The sequence below is a fragment of the Dermacentor albipictus genome, chromosome 1, assembly GCF_038994185.2.
Source record: "Dermacentor albipictus isolate Rhodes 1998 colony chromosome 1, USDA_Dalb.pri_finalv2, whole genome shotgun sequence".
In the NCBI taxonomy this organism is placed as follows: domain Eukaryota; kingdom Metazoa; phylum Arthropoda; class Arachnida; order Ixodida; family Ixodidae; genus Dermacentor; species Dermacentor albipictus.
Window position 1 is genome coordinate 81630093 of NC_091821.1, and position 21622 is coordinate 81651714.

The 21622-nt window shown below is 42.5% G+C and overlaps 1 protein-coding gene and 1 long non-coding RNA gene across 6 annotated transcripts in view; both read right to left on the reverse strand.

Annotated features, from left to right (window-relative positions):
- LOC135907442 (lysosomal alpha-mannosidase-like) overlaps positions 1–21622 on the reverse strand; it is a 566544-nt gene that overhangs the window by 120774 nt on the left and 424148 nt on the right. The window lies entirely within an intron of this gene.
- Positions 8067–17845, reverse strand: LOC135907446 (uncharacterized). Its single transcript, XR_010566002.2, has 4 exons — positions 16601–17845; positions 15383–15435; positions 14130–14319; positions 8067–13053 (listed from the first exon to the last, which is right to left on the reverse strand). It is a non-coding gene; the product is annotated as an uncharacterized lncRNA (long non-coding RNA).

The window sequence follows — 21622 nt, forward strand, 5'->3', positions numbered from 1 at the left end:
TTAGTTTTCGTTCTATAGCACGCCGGTTCCCAGTCAGGCCAGAATGTGGGCACATGTGCCTCAAGGTGGAGCGGTCAATCTGCTGGTGCGCAATCGCAGCACGAGCTGCCGAAAACTGCTTGAACCGCTGCTGTTGGCACCAGAAGTTTCAGCGCTGGTTGCCCGCACTAGTGACAGCGCATTGGGTGACTAGTCAGTCGGTACGAGTACGTGTTCGTTGTCCTCTGCAGCGATGCTTGTTGAAGTTGGGAATCAGTGCAAAGAATAACAAACATCGACTGTGTAGACAGCGTGCCATGGATCAGTGGGATGACTATGGGAGTGACGCAGTTCGGTCGTCGCTTCGGTGGGAAGATTTTTCTCCCGGCAGTGCAACTGCTTTCATTCCTCCTAGCAAAGCATCTGGCAAATTCATAGCCAGTGGCATTAAGCAATTTGCGCTAGAGCTTGACATTGAAGCAGATAGAAATCCACCTTATTTTACAAGCGGCTGCTTGTCCGAGTTGTCAGCGGTGTGAGGAGAGAAATCGTTTTGGTCTGTATTCAACGCACCGAAGTTGATGAGATTTGCTCATTAAGAAAAAGTAAAAATCTACCTAATGAAGACCGAATTTTTTTTCTCGGAGGATAATAAAAAATTGCGTAGCGTCGGATAATTTCTTAAAAGTGAAGCACCGGGTTTACGACTACTACGACTAAAACATATCACCGTTACGGCACTTTATTTATTTATTCATCCATTTGCAGTACCCTCAGGGTAAAATACGTTATAGAGGGGAGAGCCTAGATAGACAACAGTAATATATATATGTACAGGGAGTTTCAGCGAACACTTTCAAAAATCTTTAAAGGTTGCCTGTGGCAGATATCACAATTCTAGTTCATGAGCTGGTCTACCCGAAAAGGCTGACATTACTTGCGCAAAAATGTGAAATGCATAATCGACTAATTAACAAACATTCACTGATTACTTTTTAAATAATTACCCTATGACCCATATTGCAATTTTCTAATTCTAGCCATGGAGTTCGCAAGGCGGATCCATTTGGAAAGAATTTTCAAGATAACACCAGTTTCGAGATATCAATTCCCGAACTTTGCGGAGAAATCCATTGGCGCTCCAGTTAATTTGTTAACAAAACGTCGTTTTATTCATTGAAGCACACAAGTAACTTGAACGCCAATGCATTTCTACGCAAAGTTTGTGAATGAATATCTCGAAATTGGTGACGTTCTGAGAATTCGTTCCAAGTGGATCCGCCTTGCGAACTCCAAGGCTAGAATTTGTAACTTGCAATATGGGCCATAATATAATTAGTTAAAGAGTTAATCAGTCATTTGTCTAAATATTCGATCATGCATTTCAATTTTTTGTGCAAGTAGTGTCCACCGCTACGAGTAGACCATTTCACGAACCAGAACTGAGCTATCTGCCACAGGCAACCTTTAAAAAATTTTGAAGTGCGCGCTGAAACCCCCTGTACACCCCCCCCCCCGTCACACAAACACACAAATACACACACACACACACACACACACACACACACACACACACACACACACGCGCACACACACACACACGCGCGCGCGCGCACACACACACACACACACACGCACGCACACACACACACACACAAACACACGCGCACGCACGCACGTGCGTGCACATTACAAATAAAGGACATTACAATTAGAGGATAAAAACAAAGTCAGCTAATACATTTCATGACCAAGATTTCTGCATTACACAACTGAAGAATAGTAGCCATATTGATGCATTATTTCGAGGCATCACGCTTACAGTAATAACAAAAACTACAGAATGCGCCAGTCAACAGAATTGTCCAAAGATTCGTAGTGGTTAACCGAAGCAGTTTTAAATGAAGCGGGATTACTTATACTACCCATTTATGCGGGCAAACAGTTCCAGTTGTTGCGTGTTTTCCACAAAATAATTGCGAGTGCATCAGTGTGATAGAGTGCGGCACGTGCACTTTGCGCACGCCATCTCGACGGCAGGAGATTAATGGGGCTGGATGAAACCACGCTCGCCGGAGCGCTGGGTTTTAGCAGTGTATCTTATGGAACCAACATTGCTTCGATTGTTTCTTATGGGTTGAGAGAGAAGGGAGGCTTAATGTGGCCTTCACTTGTGTTAGGCTTGCCGGGCGATTGTAATTTGTTAATATAAATCGAGCAGAACGGTTCTGAACGCTTTCGAGGCGGTTTATTAAAGTGGCATGATGAGGGCCCCGCGCCGATGATGCATATTCGAACTGCGGACGAACATATGTTGTCTATAACAAAAGTAAATGTGCTAATGGTGCTAGCGGGAAGTTTCTGCGAAGGTACCCTGCGTGGGATTAGCTTTTCGCGTTATAAAATCGGTGTGTTATTTCCAGGACAAGCTATGGGTTATATCGATGCCAACGTATTTGTAGCTTCTTACATTGTCAAAGCGGATGTTATCAAGTAGGTAGGGCAGGCTTCATTCCGACCCGAGATTCGAATAGACTAAAATTTTTTAACGTTAAGTTCCATTTGCCATTTACGAGACCAGTTAAGCAATGTATTTAAGTCATATTGAAGGGAGAACACGTCAGAGTGCTTAGTAATTTTACGATATATTAAGCATAATCTGCAAAAACACAAAGCTTAAATGAGATGTTATCAGAATGGTCATTAATGTAAATCAGGAATAAAAGGGGTCCAAGTACAAACCCCTGCGGGATGAGAGATTTAACGGGTGCTAAGATTGAAATATCTTCATTAAGATTTAAGAATTGCACTGGATACTTTAGGAAGGCCTTTATCCAATTAAACAGGTTAAGGTAAATATTTATACCACAGTTTAGATTGCAGTAACGGGTCGTGTACTTTGTCTAACGCTTTTGCAATATCAAGAAACATTCGGTCCGTTAGAAATCCTGCGTTGAGAATGGAATTCAGATCGTTAGTAAAACAATTGAGCTGAGTGTCAAAGGAGAAGATTTTGCGAAAACCGTGTTGGCTGAGAGCAAGGAAGTTGTTAGATTTGAGGTAATTTATAACCTGGGAGTAAACAAGATGCTCCATTATTTTACAGGGAACTGATGTCAATGAGAACAGCCTATAATTAGAAAGGTTATGGAGGGCACTATATTACGAATTGGAATTAGTTTGGACTTTTTCAAATCTAGAAGTACTGTGCTGCAGTTACGCGACCGAGAAAAAATTATTTCCAGTGAGATGGAGCAATGTTCATTGGTACTGCGCAAGAACTGAGTTTTAATTTCATCTACACCACTCGACGATCTTATTTCTAATTTATTTATAGTTGCTTTAATAACGCTACAATTACATACTATGGGATCACTCTGAAAGTAGCTTTTAGGTCTTGTTTTGGGAAGGGGAGTAGCATGTGAGGATGGTAAGAAGGCCTGAGAAAACATGTCATTCAGTACTTCAGCACACGCTTAGTCGGGAACAGTCTCCAGATGGTGTCATTAGTACGGACTTTAATTTTAGTGTTATTTCATTTGATAGTACTCGATAATGCTTGCTACGTCACCGAGTAGGCTGTGTTCAAATGGCGTGCCCGCCTCGTCGAGAAGACGACCGCTGACGTGAGGGCAAAGCCCGCGAATCTCGAGGGCGCTAGTGAATGTTCGGAAAGCGAGATGCTTGCGCGTTGTCGCCCCACTGCAGTCCTACGCTGGAAACAGTGTAAGAGAGCGCGATGGCAGTTTTACGTCAGTATGACAGAAACACCGACAAGTGCACCCATAAGCGGTGAGAAATTATTCGTTTGTTCATCAAGTCACTGCTCATGTGTCTAGTGCTTTCAAAAATATACATTTATCTTAAAGTAATGATATGCGTGTTTATATTATACGCCGAGTAGTGTATTATGCGACAGTTATTGCCAAGCCAAGTATTGTGAGGGGTGCTCTTCTGAGAGGTGCCGACATTCCTCTGCAGCGCAACGGGATACGCTCGGGGTTCACAAGCACGCATAGTGGGCGGGGCAGCAGTGCCGAGACGCGTCGCTCAAATCCATTCTTGTTCGCCGTCCAGGTTACGGTTGGTGTGCTGCTGACTTCAACCGGACCTTCATCAGGGAACTCATCGGCGCAACTGTTCCGCCCACTTGTTATCCCGGGACATGACTGGCCTTATCATCGGGCACCAGATGGTGCCAGCGGCCATGTCCCCCCAACCGGTGCAACTCTATGAGAAGACAAGACCATGACGTCAAGGGAATGCTATTTAAGGAATTATTTCTGCGAGGGATGCTTCAGTGGGCGCGGCAGCAGTGCCGAGATGCGTCGCTCAAGTCCGTTCTTGTTCGGCACCCAGGTGAGGAAGGGCATCGGCAAATCCTTTTGTAGAAGTAATGTTTGCCTGGTTTTGCTGCCGTGCCCATACGCTTTGCTTGAATGGTTCTGTGATCTGCCGACTTCCTTGCGGTTCCTGTTGTTGCTAGCAGGGGATGTCGAGACTAATCCTGGACCCGGTGACATTACGATTGAAGAGCAGCTCAATATGACTGAAAAATACATCCAGGAGATAAATAACGAATAAATGGTGACCAATCAAAAGCTGGGAGCAATAGATGAAAATCTATAAAAAGTAGGCAAAATATAAAGGCAGCTCGTGGAATGCGTGGAAAGGGTTGACCAACTCGATCATCTGGTTTGTTAGGATGCTGAGCACGAGGTCGCGGGATCGAATCCCGGCCACGGCGGCCGCATTTCGATGGGGGCGAAATGCGAAAACACCCGTGTTCTTAGATTTAGGTGCACGTTAAAGAACCCCAGGTGGTCGAAATTTCCGGAGTCCTCCACTACGGCATGCCTCATAATCAGAAAGTGGTTTTGGCACGTAAAACCCCATAATTCTTTTTCCATCATCTGGTTCTGCCCTTGACTAAGACAGTCGACGAATTAGATAACAGAGGCCGCAGCTCTATTCTTGTTGTACACGGTCTTACGGAACTTGAAAATGAGAGCATCAAGATCTGCTCGATGTGGTTGAGAAAACAATCTTTGAAGATACGATAGGAATAAAAACGGCCAGCATCGAAAGAATCCACCCTCTTGGGCGAAAGAAAGTGACTGGGAATCCCAAGCACAGCCCTTTCATTCCGAAGTTATTTGACTACCGGGATAACGGTAACATTCCGTATTTGTCCCTGACAATGGCATAACGCATGCTTACATGCCAGAAAATATAGAGCAAAACGGGGCGCTGAGTGCACCCGTTGCAACCGAAGCAGGCGTGTTCTATTATTAAATTTAGATAATAAAAAAATGCAACGGTCCAGACGTAATCCCGAGCTGTTTCCTGCAAAGTTATGCCGAGCCTATAAGCAAATACTTATGCCTTGTCTACAATAAATCAATCTCCAAACAATACGTTCCAGCAGAATGGAAAATAGCTGAAATAGCGCCAGTTTACAAATCGGGCGATACGTCTTGTTAGTCAAATTATAGGACTATTTCTTTCACATGTACATGCCTTAAAATCTTGGAACATATTATCTTAAAATACGTTATAGAGTTCATTGAGGCAAATAATGTCCTCCATGATTGCCAACGTGGATTCAGGACTGGTCTGTCTACCATTACCCAACCTGTTGAGATCCTACACGATTTCGCCAAAGTAGTTAACCCTTTATTGACGAGTGTTGCCTACAGGCAACGTACCAAAAAAGAATTTTTTTCTTACTAAGTTTAAGTATTGAGTATGAAGTTTCTAGCTAAATGTCTTCGGCCAAGACTGAATGACAGGCAGCAAGCGTCATTTGTTGGTTTAGAGTAGGAACACTGGACGGAACACTGGAGTAGGAACACTGGAATGGCTTGTGGTCCGTTATGAACGTAAATTCTCGCCCAGCAAGGTACTGGTGGAACCGTTTCACGCCAAAGACAACAGCTAAGCCCTCTTTATCAATCTGAGCATAGTTACGTTCACTGGCTCCAAGCGTCCGGGAAGCATACGCTATGGGCTGTTCCCTCCCATCAGTCGTACGATGGGCTAGCACTGCCCCCACTCCCACAGGAGATGCGTCGCAGCACAAAATTAAAGGACGCTTGATGTCATAGGGCACAAGTACAGAGTCGGAGCTAAGCAATTTTTTTAGTCTCTCAAACGCACGTTGGTGCTCACCTGTCCACTTCCATTCGTGGTCATGGTCGAGCAGTCGATAGAGGGGTTCTGCCACTTCAGTCTTGCCCTTGAGAAAACTGCTGTAAAAATTTAGTAACCCCAAGAACGCTTGCAGCTCCTTTTTGCTTGTGGGTGCGGGCGCTTTATGGATGGCGTCAGTCTTGCTTCGGCTCGGATGTATTCCCGTGGCGTCAATCCTGTGACCCAAGAATTCAATGCTCGGCTTGTTGAATTCGCACTTGTCTTTGTTTACTCTTAACTCCGCATTCTGCAGACGCGATAGATCTAGCTAGCGATAAACCGCAGTCTTCGGCCAGCTTCCGAAGCGCCGTGACGTAGTCCGCAACTGATTCCTCGGCAGCCTGGTTTCTCTTGTAGAACAAAAACCTTGCGTATAGCTCTGAAGGCCTTGGATGCAGGTGCTTGCGAACCGCCGTCTTAATTTCCTCGTAGGTTGCTGTTGTCGGTCTTGCTGGCTTCACCAGAGTCACGATGAGCCCGTACGCTTCTTCGCCGCAACAACTCAGCAGGACGGCTCTTTCCTGTTCTTCTTTCGCTATCTTGTTAGCTTCGCAGAACATTTCTAGCCTCTCGACGTATTCGTCCCATGACGCGTTTGTGCCGAGATGATACTCGCCCATCCTGCCGACGGCCATCGCCGCCGCTTCCTCGTCGCCAACTGTCGCGTATCAGCCGGACGCCAGGGTGGAACAGACAACACACTAAGAAAAAAAAGAGTACCTCTTACTCTTTTCGGAGAGTCTGGATTCGCCACGTATACGACACACTTTGTGGGAGACACCCGAACTCTCTTTCGGCAGAGAGTCCCGAGACTATCCGTGCTCAATACAAGGTGTTTGCGTGACTCCGCACACAATAGTCATGCACACTCTGTTGTAATAGTCGCCTATACCCTCTCAAAAGGGTTACAAGACTAGTGCTGAGGGAGTCCGTTAACAATTCTAAATGAGTCGAACGACTCAAGATAAAAGGGTGACATGACCACTGCTGAAGGATTCAGTCAACTCTTCTTGACGAGTCTGATGACTCCAGCAGTGTGTGTCAAGTTACCCTTAGTGCGTGGTGCAGGACTCTTGTAAATGGAGTAAAATAACTAATCCATGTAAGTCGTTTGACTCTCGGATGGCAGTGTCGAGCCGCTTTTCAAAATGTGTCACCAACTTTTGCTGTAATTACACATGACTATGGCTAGTTCTCAAGATGGCTACTGTGAAAAGACAACATATAAGAAAGAACCCATAGCAAACTTGCCAAAAAGGACGTGGCAGGTTAGCAACAAAATGTTAACATTTCATCACCCTTTGTTGTCTTCTGGAAAATTCAAATGTATTAGTCAGCACAGAATCACCATGAAAGCAAGACAGTTCTCATTACCATTAAACTGGAATCAATAGCCAACCAAGCAAAACAGTCTTAAATAAACATCCAATATGTAGCCTGCAGGTGCATATGCATGACACTGCAACGCAACTCAGAACCATAATGAGACCCCAAAATATTATGTAACTCATGTAGAAGTTCAATTCAGCACTGCACAGGTCTCTAATGTCAAAACATTTATAAGTTAAACCTATTTCACTGTTCTTCGAGACGTTTTTATTTAGAACTTACGATTTAACATTTTAAGCAAGTAAGCTACACAACAAATAAAGAAGGCCGCACTTATGTACAAAGGAGACCCAGATAATCAAGTGCAATAAAAACAATATTCCAACTTAGATTACATAATCTATGCGTTATACTATGCTTGCTGAAAACAACTGGTTGGCAATTGATAATCCAATCTAACAGTAAGAACAGCTGTCTTACCTTATGGTACTCTTGTTGGCACTTTTCCCCCACAACTTGTGTGTGTTAGCGTCAGTTGAAAATTGATCTGAAAAATACCACATTAAAAAGTTGTTCATCAATTTTATTGTCATACAACATGCAACAGTGTATAAAAGCTTCACAACAGATAATATTACAAAAATAAATAGAGCAAAATTTATACTAATTGTTTATTTATGTTGACAAACATACTTTTTAAGACGAAGTATAATAGCTGACAGACAATTTCGCAGATTGCAATAACCACTAACACAAAACTTGCCATAATGCAAACACGCTGACAAAATATGTAGCGCAGGTAGCTGTATTTTGTTACGGCAAAGATAGCACATGAATAATGAGGACAAGGGAGTTAGCAGAACACAAACTATACCCAGCTGCATGCATGCAGCTGTAACAATACACATGGTGCACCGAGGTCCAAAAGAAACAAAGAGGAAAATGTGAGGAAGGCTTCTTTTACTCATCACAAGCTATCCTGTAAGAGCAGACAGATTATGCACTGGCTGTAATGTATCCTCAGCACATACGTAAATAAGTTAGATTAGATGCCACATTTACAAATCACTCATACAATGTTCTTGTGATCGTCCTTATTCCGATTTTTAACTTGGAAAGCATGACTGAGTTATGTAATGCTTCCCTACACTTTCGCACATATGCAGAAAGAAGTGTTGCTATAAACACGGGAGATCATGGAAGGATGACTGACACATACTTCTTTTAATTCTTTTGTCTTGGTCTTTATGATTATCTACCACAGTAGTCTTTTGTAGAGTGAAACACATTCAGATAATAAATACACTGTGGGCAACAAAGTGTGAATACCTGTTCTTGATTTCTACCTTTCTCAAGTGTCCCACTAAGGTAAGATTGGTGCAAAAAATTGTCTTCCCAATGTATGCGTTCCCACAAAACAGGAGCAGATGATAAGCCACATTAATGGTGCGTGAAATAAAACATCTGTTCTTAACTTTCTGTTCTTAACTTACCACTGCCATTGCAATCTGGTGCGATTTTCTGCTTTGTTGTGTACTCTAGCACAGGTGCTACGCAGTTCACTTGGTGCCCAAAGCAACTCTCACACTATAGCAGGATGTCAATTTTGTTTTTCAAATTCTAAGCGAAACTCAGGTTATGGGGGACAATTGTAAACTTATAGTTTTGCTTTGTATCATCATAATGTTGTAGAGCAGGGTAGAAAGCAAGAACAGATATTTATAATTTGGGGTCCCATTGTGCATTGCATGGATATGTTTCAATGAATGATAAAACTACTTGGTAGATAAGAGAATTAACTTCGAAGTCTACCATATCAGTAACTGGAAATTTTATGTGTAATTGAAATTTTGTGATTCCCAGTGATGAAGAAACAGTTTTGATAATATGTGTCAAGGCAACTAAGTCACTCATGCTCACAAAGGAAACAAAATAAAAACAACCAAGATTGCAACAAGTTCCAACTTGCAACCAAAAGTGAGACACCTCACATGACTGACTTATGTATTTACTGAGCATGATTTACATCTAGCGCATAATCTGCTTATACAAGATGACGAACAATTAGTTACTGTTGCTTTCTCTCTGGGGCATTTGGCTCTTCTGAACACATGCACATTGTGTGGCAAAGCTGCGTGGATGTAGCTGGGCACAGCTGTTATTCAGCATCAGTCTGTTCTTATGGTCCTGTACTATTATCATTGTAATTTATAATTAGCAAATAGCCTAACCATTGGGTTTATCAGCTCCATTTTAAACAAAACATACTGACAGATTTCCCTGTTGATCGCTAACAAAGTGATGGGTAAATCATTTCAGATTTCAAGAAACAGCTGTGGAACAGAACAAATGCTGAAGACAGAAAATCTACAATGACCAGTACCTTCTTTATTAAATGCCATGTACTAGCTTTTTCTGCAATGAATACCATTATAACCAAAAATTGTAGCCTGAAAAAATAATTGGGAAATATTTACAAAAGTGACAGAGATTAGAACTGCATGTTAATTACATATGTCTTCTTAAACAAGATCACAATAATTGAAGTTTCATTAATTTTAGCAAAACACTGACATCCCATTATTGAAGCTAGTCAGTGCTGAAGGTATTGTTAGTTTGTAGGAGTCCTCAGACTAGCAGCTCTGAAATATTTGTCACCATACTTGGTGGAACATGCTTTGCTCTTTCGGATATTACTTTGCCAAAAAGCCTTCTGTAATCCTTGTAGGGCAATTCTGTGTGGAAAAGAAATCTATTTGATCATTACTTTTTGGGTATATGTATCTCAGAACTGGTGCTAGTCTGAGTTCTTACAAAGTAGACGTTATTGAGTACTGTAATTCTAATGCCTGCCACAGCTAAAATTTATGTTAGTGAAAATTGTCGCACTGTCATGAAGCAGTTATGTTCAATAATTAGTGGCAGTCACCGGTGAAACACTCAGTACAAAACACAAATATATGGAGTCAAAATTTAAATGTCCAACAAAGTCACGTCTCAAGTCTACATTTCACAGAACTGTCTTTTTTTCTGTTAGTGTGCCAATACCAATTGCACATTCACAAACATTTTAGTATTGCACTTCTGGTAAATGCAGGAAAATTCACCGTCTTTAACAGAAGCCCTTGGGAAGACAGCCCATATTTGCTTCGACAAGAGGACTTGCCTTAAGCTTTGCGTCGCTATGTTGTAGGTCACTGTAGCAAGGGGAACGTTTTGCTGATTGAATATTACTCGAAATATTTTTATTATTTGTACTAGAGGTTTCAAAAGAGAGCCAATTGTAGAGTTCTTCATGCAGATTTCATATATTCCATTAGTTTTTGTTTAGCTGCTTCGTGAGTTATGTCCTATACAACGGCGAAATACATAGTGATATTTGCGGGCACTTTCTTGTGTATTAAATTTTCACAAAAAAGCAGTGTGCTGCAGCTAACTCAGCTCCCTGTAGACTGCCAGGTGCCGATATCTATTCAAACAGCACGTAAAGTTACTAGAAGTATGCAAGATTAGTAGGCAGGGAGGCAGGCCTGCTACTAAAATTATTGAGAATACTTCAATAATTTTTTCTCACAATAGCATGAGAATAACCTCGTGCTTTATAATTGTCCTTTACAAATTAAATTTGGCATACATACTCTTCAAGATAAGCAGAATACCAGTATCTAATTGAAATTGCAATCTAAAAATTATTTAAAGTGGCCTAATATTTTTTGCATAATTCCAGTAATTGTACAAGCTGTTTGGATAGGTATCGCCACTTTGCGGTATACACCTAGCTAAATAAGATACAGCATGAAACCATTTGCGAAACTTTTACACACAAGTGCCCATAAAAATATATTGCCACTATGTAGGACATAACTAAACACCAGCTACACAAAAACCAATGACAATTCAAATCTACATAAAACTGCCTATGAATAGCAGTACATTCAAATTTCTAGTACAAATTAAAAATGTTGTTTCGAGGAGCATTTCCCCTTAATAAGTGGGTGTCAGTGTTTCTACCAAAGGGTTACAAAACTCCTTGAGGCATACCATAGGGAGTTTTATAAATAGCACACACATGCATCTGTCTAAAAAGTCCCATGCCCTGCTTGCATTCCTTAGACATTTTTCTGCATTCTGTTGTATGACACCATTTCCATCCCTTAACACTGAGGGCGCAAAACCGAAAAACAGCCTATTAATACACTTAATTTTTAGCCTGTAAAGGGGTTGTATGCGAATGGGGGCAGCCAACTCTAGCATGAGAATAAACAAATATTTGTTCTCGCATTAATGAAACCAGTCAAAATATAATCTCGCAAATCTGGAAATGAATGCACAAAGAACCTTGCTGATTGTTACATTAGTGTCCCGAACAAGATCTTTTGATGTGTATAATTCCTAGTTTTATTCACTTTCCTCTAGTAACTGGGCTTTGACCTAGAATACTCAGTGTAGGAGACTAACCCAGGCCTGGAAGCCAATATTTAAATCTGAAATAGACATTCATCCCCCGACCACATGGCACTGCTACGTCATCAGAAGAAACATGCATCCATGGACATATAGTCTGTAAAATTATTTTTACATGATCTGTAGCGTTACTCTTGCACTAACAAATTCTGAAAATTAGGAAATACATCTGCTATTTAAAGCACTGCTGCAAACCCGTGTGTTTGAGAAATGCAATACTCAAAAGGTGTAATACAACCAATGTGTGCATGAAACCTATGCTGCCTTTGACATTCGTCAGTGTGGCAAATAAGCACTGAGAAATGCCAAGGGTATCATAGCTTTCATGTCTCAAACCTTGTATGCGAGTACCAGTATCTTTGCAGTGAAAGAAGTCACATTATTGCCAGACTTATGAGGGGAACCAATGTTTCTCTAGTTCAATAGTTTCTTTCTTGTGCTCCTATATCCTTGAGTTTTTAAAAAATAATGGGTGCTTGAAATAAGTACTCTATATTGCTCTTAAATTTATCCTGCACCAGAGCCCGTGTTATGTTGCATTTTTTGAACACATTGCAGTGCTGTAGATTATCAAAGGAAGAAAAAATGCCGTAAGTTCGTATTTTAGCCTTCCGTACAACAAGAATTAATAACCTATCAATTACATCCACAAGTACGAAAGAACTACGAGAAACGGGGCTTAAAGGCAGGTATACATTAGAATAGCAGGGGCTGATGGTGAGAATTCTAAGAGAAAGGAACTATTAAAAACTAGATACTAAAGACACATATCAATTATAACAGAAATATTTACAATGAATTTGAAGAGACAAATAGAATGTCTGTTCAAATCACTCCACCCCAACATTCATCCATGGTTCGATAAGTGATCACAGCCGGTGATGCTGTTTGGATAGATGGTAGGTGAGGCACAGCTGTGAAATAGGTAGAACATGTAGAGGGATCACCAAAGGTTGCACGCTGGTTGCAGAGCAGGTTGCCTTGATCTCCGGACTCCCTCGACCCTGATGCGTTGAGCCTGGTTATACGTCGTTCGCAAGAGGCCTGGCCCGAGTGTGCGGCATCGCTTGGGTAAAATTTCGAGGCAACCTGAAAAACACAGTTTCATATATTAGCACCAAAATATTCTGTACCATAGGGCAAATCTGAAGTTTACCATCTGCACATAGCAGATGATGAAAACAGACAGAAGTCACCAGACTCAAGGTATATAAATGTGCAAAAGTGGAAATGAATGTGAAGAGCTGCTTATAGGATGGAATCCTTCAATTTGTCTTTTGTGGATCAATAATAGTATCTTAACATAAAGTCAAGTGTACATGACCCTCCCTATTTGTGTAAGTAGGCTATTCCATGCCAGCTGTTCCAACCTGGCACACAACCACTTGGAATTTCTTCTTGAAAACTGAGGGCCTTTCATTATAGAAAAAATCTCAATTTCACACAATACTTGAAGCAAAAAAAAATTTTCACTGCCATAAACATTATGTCAAATTTCGTGTAATGCACCAAAGTATGCATCATAAAATGGCAGCCAGAAATTTGGTTATTTCATTAAGAGGGCCAAATTTTTAACAACGAAGAGAGGCCTTACACCAAAAACTTGACTGCTTATTAGCCACTGCTCAGTTTATTATGGCTGATTAAAAATGGACAAAATGGCTTATTAACTTTATTTTCACAAAAGTGACCTACAGCAAAAGCTGCAAATTTATGCAATCCATGTGTTTAGGACTTGTGCTGTGTGCAAGAATGGTATCAGAAAGATACATTATGCAGCAGTGCAGAGAGGAGCATGAACTTGGAAAAGAAGACAGTTTTGGTGTACGTTTATCGGCCTGCTTATCATTGAGGCAGCCCTAGTAAATTTATGCCAAATACCATGTATGAGCGTACATTGTATTCTTTTTAAATTGGTAAAGCTTTATCAAAGTAGTTTTTGTGTTAAGCAAAAAAAAATTGTGCAAGTGGTCTCTTGCAGTTTGAAAATTTACATCGCATTTCGTCTAATACATATAGCCTCTTGGCGGCTAAGACAAAATGCATGGACTTGAGCATCCCTGCACAGATAGCAGGGAGTCTAAACTACTTCGAAGTTACGTCTTTCATTGCTGAGTGACAAGCCATTTCACTCAAAAAGACGTCACTTAATTACAGGTATTTACCTGAATCTTTCTGTCCGCTGTCAGCCTGCTGGCATCATCACTAAGGCTGCCAACTCCCTAGTGGACATAGTCGGGACATGGTGGCGGCAGGATGCAGTGGCAGAAGCCGCCAAAGGCTCCCAACTACCTAGTGGATGTAGTCAGGACAGGGTAGTGGGAGGACACAGGGGTAGGAGCCGCCAGAGTGTACCTGCAACAAATTTGCACAAATGTTCTTAGTCCTACCATGACATGATTTACAATAAAACTGAGCTGTCTGTGTAACATGGCTACCAATACAAATAAAGGTAAACAGTTAGGCCCTACGACACAACTAGAAGCCCAACAAAAAAGAAACGGTACTTATGTTTATGAAAATCCAAACAATGAAACAAAAAATGTGTAACCGGTTTGTGCATGGAAGCTCGGTTGAAACCTGAGCTCATACCATCAAGTGATCTGCTAGACAACTGCAAGCCTGCCACCTAAATATGTCATTGTAAATTATTTTTACATGCATTATGTTAAGCTGCATTAATACAAGTTCAAAATCTCTTAATATAAGTAAATCACCAAGCTAATTCAATTAACGAATTCCAGTGGTCGTTAATGCAACAAAGTGCAAGCTTGGAATAAAGCTGGCTAAACTGGGCAGTGAAAAATAACAATGTGGTTCTCTACATCTTGTTTTCCTGGCTTTCGCTTTAGCGCTGGAATATACAAGAATTTTGACATTCCTCATATTTCACCCTGCTAATTTTTATGCCATAATGCATAATACTTCAGCAAGAGGAATAATGCTTTCTTTCAACCGTAAATAGTGATAGAACAAGAAAATTCATTGGAGCCAACGTTTTGAGAAGAAAAATCTCCTTCTCTTTGTCGAAATATTGGCTCCAGCGGTCCTTGTTCTACGGCTCTTCATCAGTTCAAGTCTCTTGTCCTCCTGTGTACCTCTGTACTTTCAATGTTATGTCAATGAAAGTGTAATAACGGATCATTAGTAAATGTAGCTGATGAGGAACTTGGGCTTGTTGGTAGATAACGACAGAGTAACTGCGCAACATAAAGATACGGACAAAGGAGGCTTGTGTGTGTTGTCTCCTCCAGCCATGTCCCCCCTTTGGGTGATTACTCTGTCTCAATGTAAAACTGTTACCCTTTGCACAATAATAGTAAAATGCATAAAGACAGGAAAGTGGACACAAAAATTACAACAAATAGCATCATATGCTAATGAGATATGCAAAAGTGCCTGCTACGATTTGTCTCACCCATAACGTGCTGGTAAGATGGTGACTTCTGGCTGTTGCCATTTCTTGAATACCTAAAATAAAATACATTTCAAAATTATAAAAATATACAGGACAACAGCAGTAGCCGAGGACATAATGCATTGTTTAGTACAAGAAGGTAAACTAATCTCCGATACACGGCAGACGAAATTTCCTTTAAGTTAATAGAAAAATACAACACACTTCATTTCATTCAATACTGTCAGCGTTTCTTGCTACAAGAAAAAAGGTATTTCTGCATGGAAGCAGCTAAATAATAAATGGCCTTCTACTTTTACAAAATATGTTGCAGCGACTAAGCCAACTACAGCTGTATATACTTAAAATTGCTGTATGCACATTACAATAGCCAAGACAGGATAAACTTGGGTTCATATGCAGCTCACTGGAAGGTACAACTTTGCAATCAACTCATTTCTGCTGGGCAAATATACGCACTAACATAAAACTACACATAAAAGGACCTTTTTTTTTCATAAACCACCGGACTCAATATAAAAAATCCAGTAGCAACAGTACAATTTTACCACATAACACAGCCAGGTTTTGTAAGCGTAGTAGGATTTACTATATAAATGTTGCAGCATATTCATGCTTTTAAATTTTTACAACCGTGAAAATAAAGATTACGTAAAAATAATACATTATATATAGGCTTAGATTGTGAGCTAATGTGTTTTCTACTTACAGCCAAATGCACAAAAAGTTTGTTCTCTTTCAGCGCTTTGAAAGCGCAGTGTCTGTTCGCTTGTGCAAGCAGCCGCTTAACCGCTCTTAAAATATCTGTGCTGCCACATCGCCTGACACTGCCATACAGCGTTGTAGCGCTTTTATTATTCGCGGCAATATACCTAAAGCGCTAGTAAATCTTCAGAATGCACAAGCTGCCCTTTCGATTACCTGTCTTCGCCACGCGAAAGTCACACTGGTGCTAGTTTTGTATATACACTTCAAGTTACGCAGTACTTGATATTCTACGGATTTTTCGATGCGACAGGCCACTCGTCACTAGAGTCGTTAAGAACGGTGTTTATCCTGAGGCTTCCGTCTGCCAGTAGTATTTCCGCATACATACGCGCACGCATGCCTAAGAGACGTCTGTGAACTGCCAAGAGAAACATGGCGCAAAATGTAGCCGTACCGGAAGGGCCGAGTACGCGCCGTTTGTAAACTCGGAACAAAAGCTGATATGCTTACCTGAGACGTTAAGAGAAATATGGCACAGGTCACAGGTCCCCGCTGGTAGTGGTTCGTATGCATCTGGTCGTCTCTGTCCGTTGCGATCTCCCATATCACAATGAAAGATGCAGTGCAAACCGCAGCACTTCGGGCGCTTGTTACGGTCCGGCGAGCGCACTTGCTCGATGTCGGCAAAGACGAAATCGGCGAAACGCTGCTGCTGGCGGCGGTCCCCTGGTCGCAATCACACAGCACGGACAGAAGCTCCCACCGTAACTTGCCGCAACGCTTGGTTGCAGTCTCCCCTAGCGCAGCGATTTCAGAACCACTCAACGACACGAGCGTGAGGCAGCGCAACTTGAAAATGGCGTCATGCTATTGACGGCTTGGGCTCTGGATCATTTTGTAGCTGCACAACTGAGCAAAACAGTTGCGCTAGTTTCGGTTTTGTTTCCTCGCGTTGAAATAAAAACTGTTTTGCTCACTGATAATTTTACGTCACTTAAGTAATGTTTACGAATGAAACAGCCATGAATTTAACACGCGTCTTGAAATACCCGCTACGTTCACTTGGCAGAAGCAAACTTTTCTCGTCCGAGTGTGGTTGTGTTTTAAATACCTATCGCTGGGCTGTCGGAGCGTGCTCGAAGTCTGAAGACGCGGCGTAATTGTCCTTAATTTTCTTAGCTATAACGGTGCGGCTGCCCTTGATTTCTGTGGAGTGCAGTTTGCTCTGATGTAAGGTAGAACTACAAAGCCGCCCATGTTACTAAATAATCTAGTGCACCTGAAGCTGCCAGAACTCCGGTATTTCCTCCACAAGTTCTTGCGACTGTGTGCCGCTCTCACCAAATGCGAGCGTGTAGTCATTTGGCGGAGATTTAGCAACACATTTTCTAGAACTATCGTTCACCGCTCTATCACGACATGGCAGCAGCGTGGTTGGTCCTTAGTAAAATTTTCTATGTATTGCGAATTTTGCGATAGCAATTATATGGACACAACCGCCGAAATATATCTGTCGGTGTTGCCGTGAGCTTACGTATAAAGTGCGATAAGATCCTATCCTGCGCCGTTAGCTGTGCGCGTTAAAGGAAGTGTGCGAGGGCGAGCCGAGATGTATAGTGCCTGGATGGGTGCCCCAAGTATCTATAGGTGGTCACTTGATAAAACGCGCGCAAGCCGGGGAAAGGAGGCGCTGGTTTAGCACGCTTCTCCTCTGGCCGTTGCTCTAGCCCGGTCTGGCGCCACTCTCGCTCTGTCTTGGAGATAATTCCCGATGGGTGCAAAGTGGGGAGGGGGGGGGAGAGGGGAAAGGCGCTTCTATATCGCCGTTTCAAGTTTCGGGGACGCTTTGAAGGACGAGGCAGCAGAAGCGTTCTGTCCGCTCTGTTCGCGCCCTTCATCACGCGGACGCTGTGGCAGCGAGTGTTCGCGGTCATTGAGTGAAATCTGTTCATGTTTGCACGTGCGCGCGTGACCCCGTGCTTGCTAATTTACGGAGTAAGCGATTGTTTACTGCAGTTTATTCAGGCGATGAAGCTACGAACCTTGGTTCGTGCAGTTGTTCGTGCAGTGGTTAATGCAGCATTGGGGGGGAAACTGCTACATTTTTGTTTTTAAATTTCTGGGGGGTTCAAAAGCAGTGCTGCGTACGCTAGTGTTTGTTTCTGGTCGCGGAACACAACGCACTGCGGTAGCCCAGTGGCTTTGGTGTTGCGCTGCTGAGCTCGAGGTCACGGGTCCAATCACAACCGCAGCAGTCGCATTCCAATGGGGGCAGAATGCGAAAACGCGCGTATATTGTGCATTCCGTGCACGGTAAATAACCCGAGCTGCTGAAAATAAATCTGCAGTTTTCAATTACCGTGCGCCTCATAACAAGATCTTGATTTTGGAACCTAAATCCTCAAAATTTAACTTTACGTAGCGCAATTACATTTACAATCGACACTGTTGAGTGCGCCTACTGAACTTGTTATCTCGTTGCTGTGCTCTCTTTAGTAGCCAATGCTATATTTTTTAGATTTACTTATGGTCAGAATCCATTGTGACAAATCCGGGTCTTCCTTAGCATAGGAAGCCAGCTATCGCTTAAGCGTGTGATATATCAACAAACATGTTCAAGGAAAATCGATATTTAGAGTTCGATGTAATTGCAGAACATGACAAGCTTGACGAAAGAATGATACACCGCATGTCGGTAACATGTCGGTAACATCATTTCAGCATCAAACAAAACCCTCGGTTTTCTAAAACGTCACTTTCGTCTTGCCCCACCACATGTTAAATTGCTCGCGTATAAATCACTTATAAGACCCAAATTAGAATATGCATGCCCCATCTGGAGCCCACTTCAAGCATATCTAATCACCGCATTGGAAGCTGTGCAGAATCGTGCTGCCCGATTCATTCATTCCTCATACTCATATGACGTCAGTGTTTCATCCTTGAAAGCTACATCCGGACTGTCACCCCTCTCTTTTCGTCGTCGCATTGCTAGCCTCACCCTTTATCACAAATTCTTTTGTTCTCCTCTCAATCAAGCACCGTATATCGCCGCCGCATCACGCATATCTCACCGCACCAGTCATCCCCTTCAAGTTGCCCGCCCATTATCACGTACTACTACGTTTTCAGCCTTGTTATTTCTTCGAGCAGCCACGGACTGGAACGGCCTACCCCATGACATCGTCGCCATCGCTTCAACACCTGCTTTTCAAGAACGCGTAACAGATAATAATAATAATATTTGGGGTTTTACGTGCCAAAACCACTTTCTGATTATGAGGCACGCCGTAGTGGAGGACTCCGGAAATTTTGACCACCTGGGGTTCTTTAACGTGCAACGCGTAACAGATCACCTTCAATGTTAAATCACCATCGCTGTTTGTTTTCCTCACTACAAATGTAATCCCACCCCTTATGTAACACCCCCTGAAATGGGGGCCTTTAAGGAATGAAACTGAACTGAACTGAACTGATTACAACCAGGACAGGAACCCGAGGGCCTGCCTAAAACAGAAGACGTTATCTGGTATTTCTTCTCCTGCATTTTAATCTTTCTCTCGCCATACTCATCTCGAATATCAGAGGAGTCGCAATCTTGCACGACGACTCTTCGCGTCCTATTAAGAGTCAAACGACCCACACACAAATGTTGACTCTTGTTTTGTGACTCTACCCGCGCGAAAATGGGTCTTCGTAAGAAAAAAGAGAGTCAAGTTGCTGTGACTCACTTTTTACTCTCTTTTTTCTTAGAGTGAACGTTTATTGATGCCGTGGCCTTTTTATAGGGTGATGAACATGTGATCTGCCGACTGCTGCTTGCGTGGCCGATAAGCGATTGTCATGAAAATGTAGTGTGACACGCGATATCAGTATACAACATCATGATTATTATGTCCACCATTGTTTTATTTACCAGGTATTTTGGAAATCTGTGATGTGAAATTGTAGATGATGTTACCAATTGGCATATCTCGTATGCTTGTCCTTCTTTCCTTCGTTTTTGCTTTCTGCAGAACATCATATGTAATTGAAATAAGTTGATTGTGAGTTATCTTGTCGCCATACTCATTGCTGTTAACATAGGTCCATTATCCTTAACGCTCTCTAGGTACCCTTTTGTATACTAAAGTATACAATGAACCACAATGTCTACAGACCCTTCTAACCCATTTCTGTAAAAATCCCTGATGGGATTGACAGTATCACAAAATAAATAAATAAATAAATAAATAAATAAATAAATAAATAAATTTGCAGAATTACTCCTCTGTCAAGTGGAACGTTTTCAGGAACTCTCGCGCTTTCTGCCCGTGTAGCAGAAAAACGTTCTTATTTGGAACTGGTCACCTGTTTGGTTTTGTCCCGACTCAAGCAAGTATATATTCACTCGTAATCGTTCATCCGGAAGGCTGTTGGCTCGCATTGGAAAAACCAAAGTGCGACAGTGGAAAAACAGGACGCATACTTGCAGTACATTGCTTATTTGTCTCTATATTGCTGTGGTTCGCGCCCGCGCCAGGCATGCTCGAATTGGCTGGCTGAACATCATTGAGCGCTAGGTGCACCACTAACCTAAAAAAAAAAGCTAAGTGACATTATAGGTATTAAAGGTGGCTGTCAGCAAAGAGACGCAAAGCCGTGCGGCATGTAAGCCTTATTTGATGGCCAATTCTTGAAAAATGTTTTCGGGTACTTAAGGAGGAGTAGGAAAGAAAGAGAGAAGGCAGAGAGGGGGTTAACCAGAAATGCGTCTGGTTGGCTACCCTACACTGGATGAAGGGAAGTGGGAATAGAAAGATGAGATAGAGAGAGGAGCTGGAGGAAGGAAAAATCCGTGAGTTCGCGCGCGCGCGCGGACGGCCGTCACAGAGGCTCATCGCCCTCAAGAAAGACAAAAGTGCTTTCACAGCTTTGTGGGCAGACGAGCCATGGGGACGGTCTTCAAGTAGCGCCTTCAAGGACAACGTCCGATCGTCCAGTCATCGTAATGCGATAGATAGTGTTTGTCTTTCCGACTGAAATCGACGGCAGTGGCACAATAAATGTTCAATGTTCTCTTCGCTGTCGCAGATGTTGCACGCAGCAGAGTCGGTCATTCCAATCAATGTAGTGTAAGCCCTCGTGAAAGCCACTTCGAGCCACAGCCGGTATGCAGGGTCTCCCACGTAACTTGATCCAAACATAAAAAAATATGCAAATGCCGCGTAGTTAAAAATTATGGGGTTTTACGTGCCAAAACCACTTTCTGATTGCGAGGCACGCCGTAGTGGAGGACTCCGGAAATTTAGACCACCTGGGGTTCTTTAACGTGCACCTAAATCTAAGTACACGGGTGTTTTCGCATTTCGCCCCCATCGAAATGCGGCCGCCGTGGCCGGGATTCGATCCCGCGACCTCGTGCTCAGCAGCCCAACACCATAGCCACTGAGCAACCACGGCGGGTGCCGCGTAGTTGGACAGAACCAACGTAATGTTGTTTGATGTCGCTTGGCGATACTCAGATTATTTTTTCGTTGCGCCTAATTACGT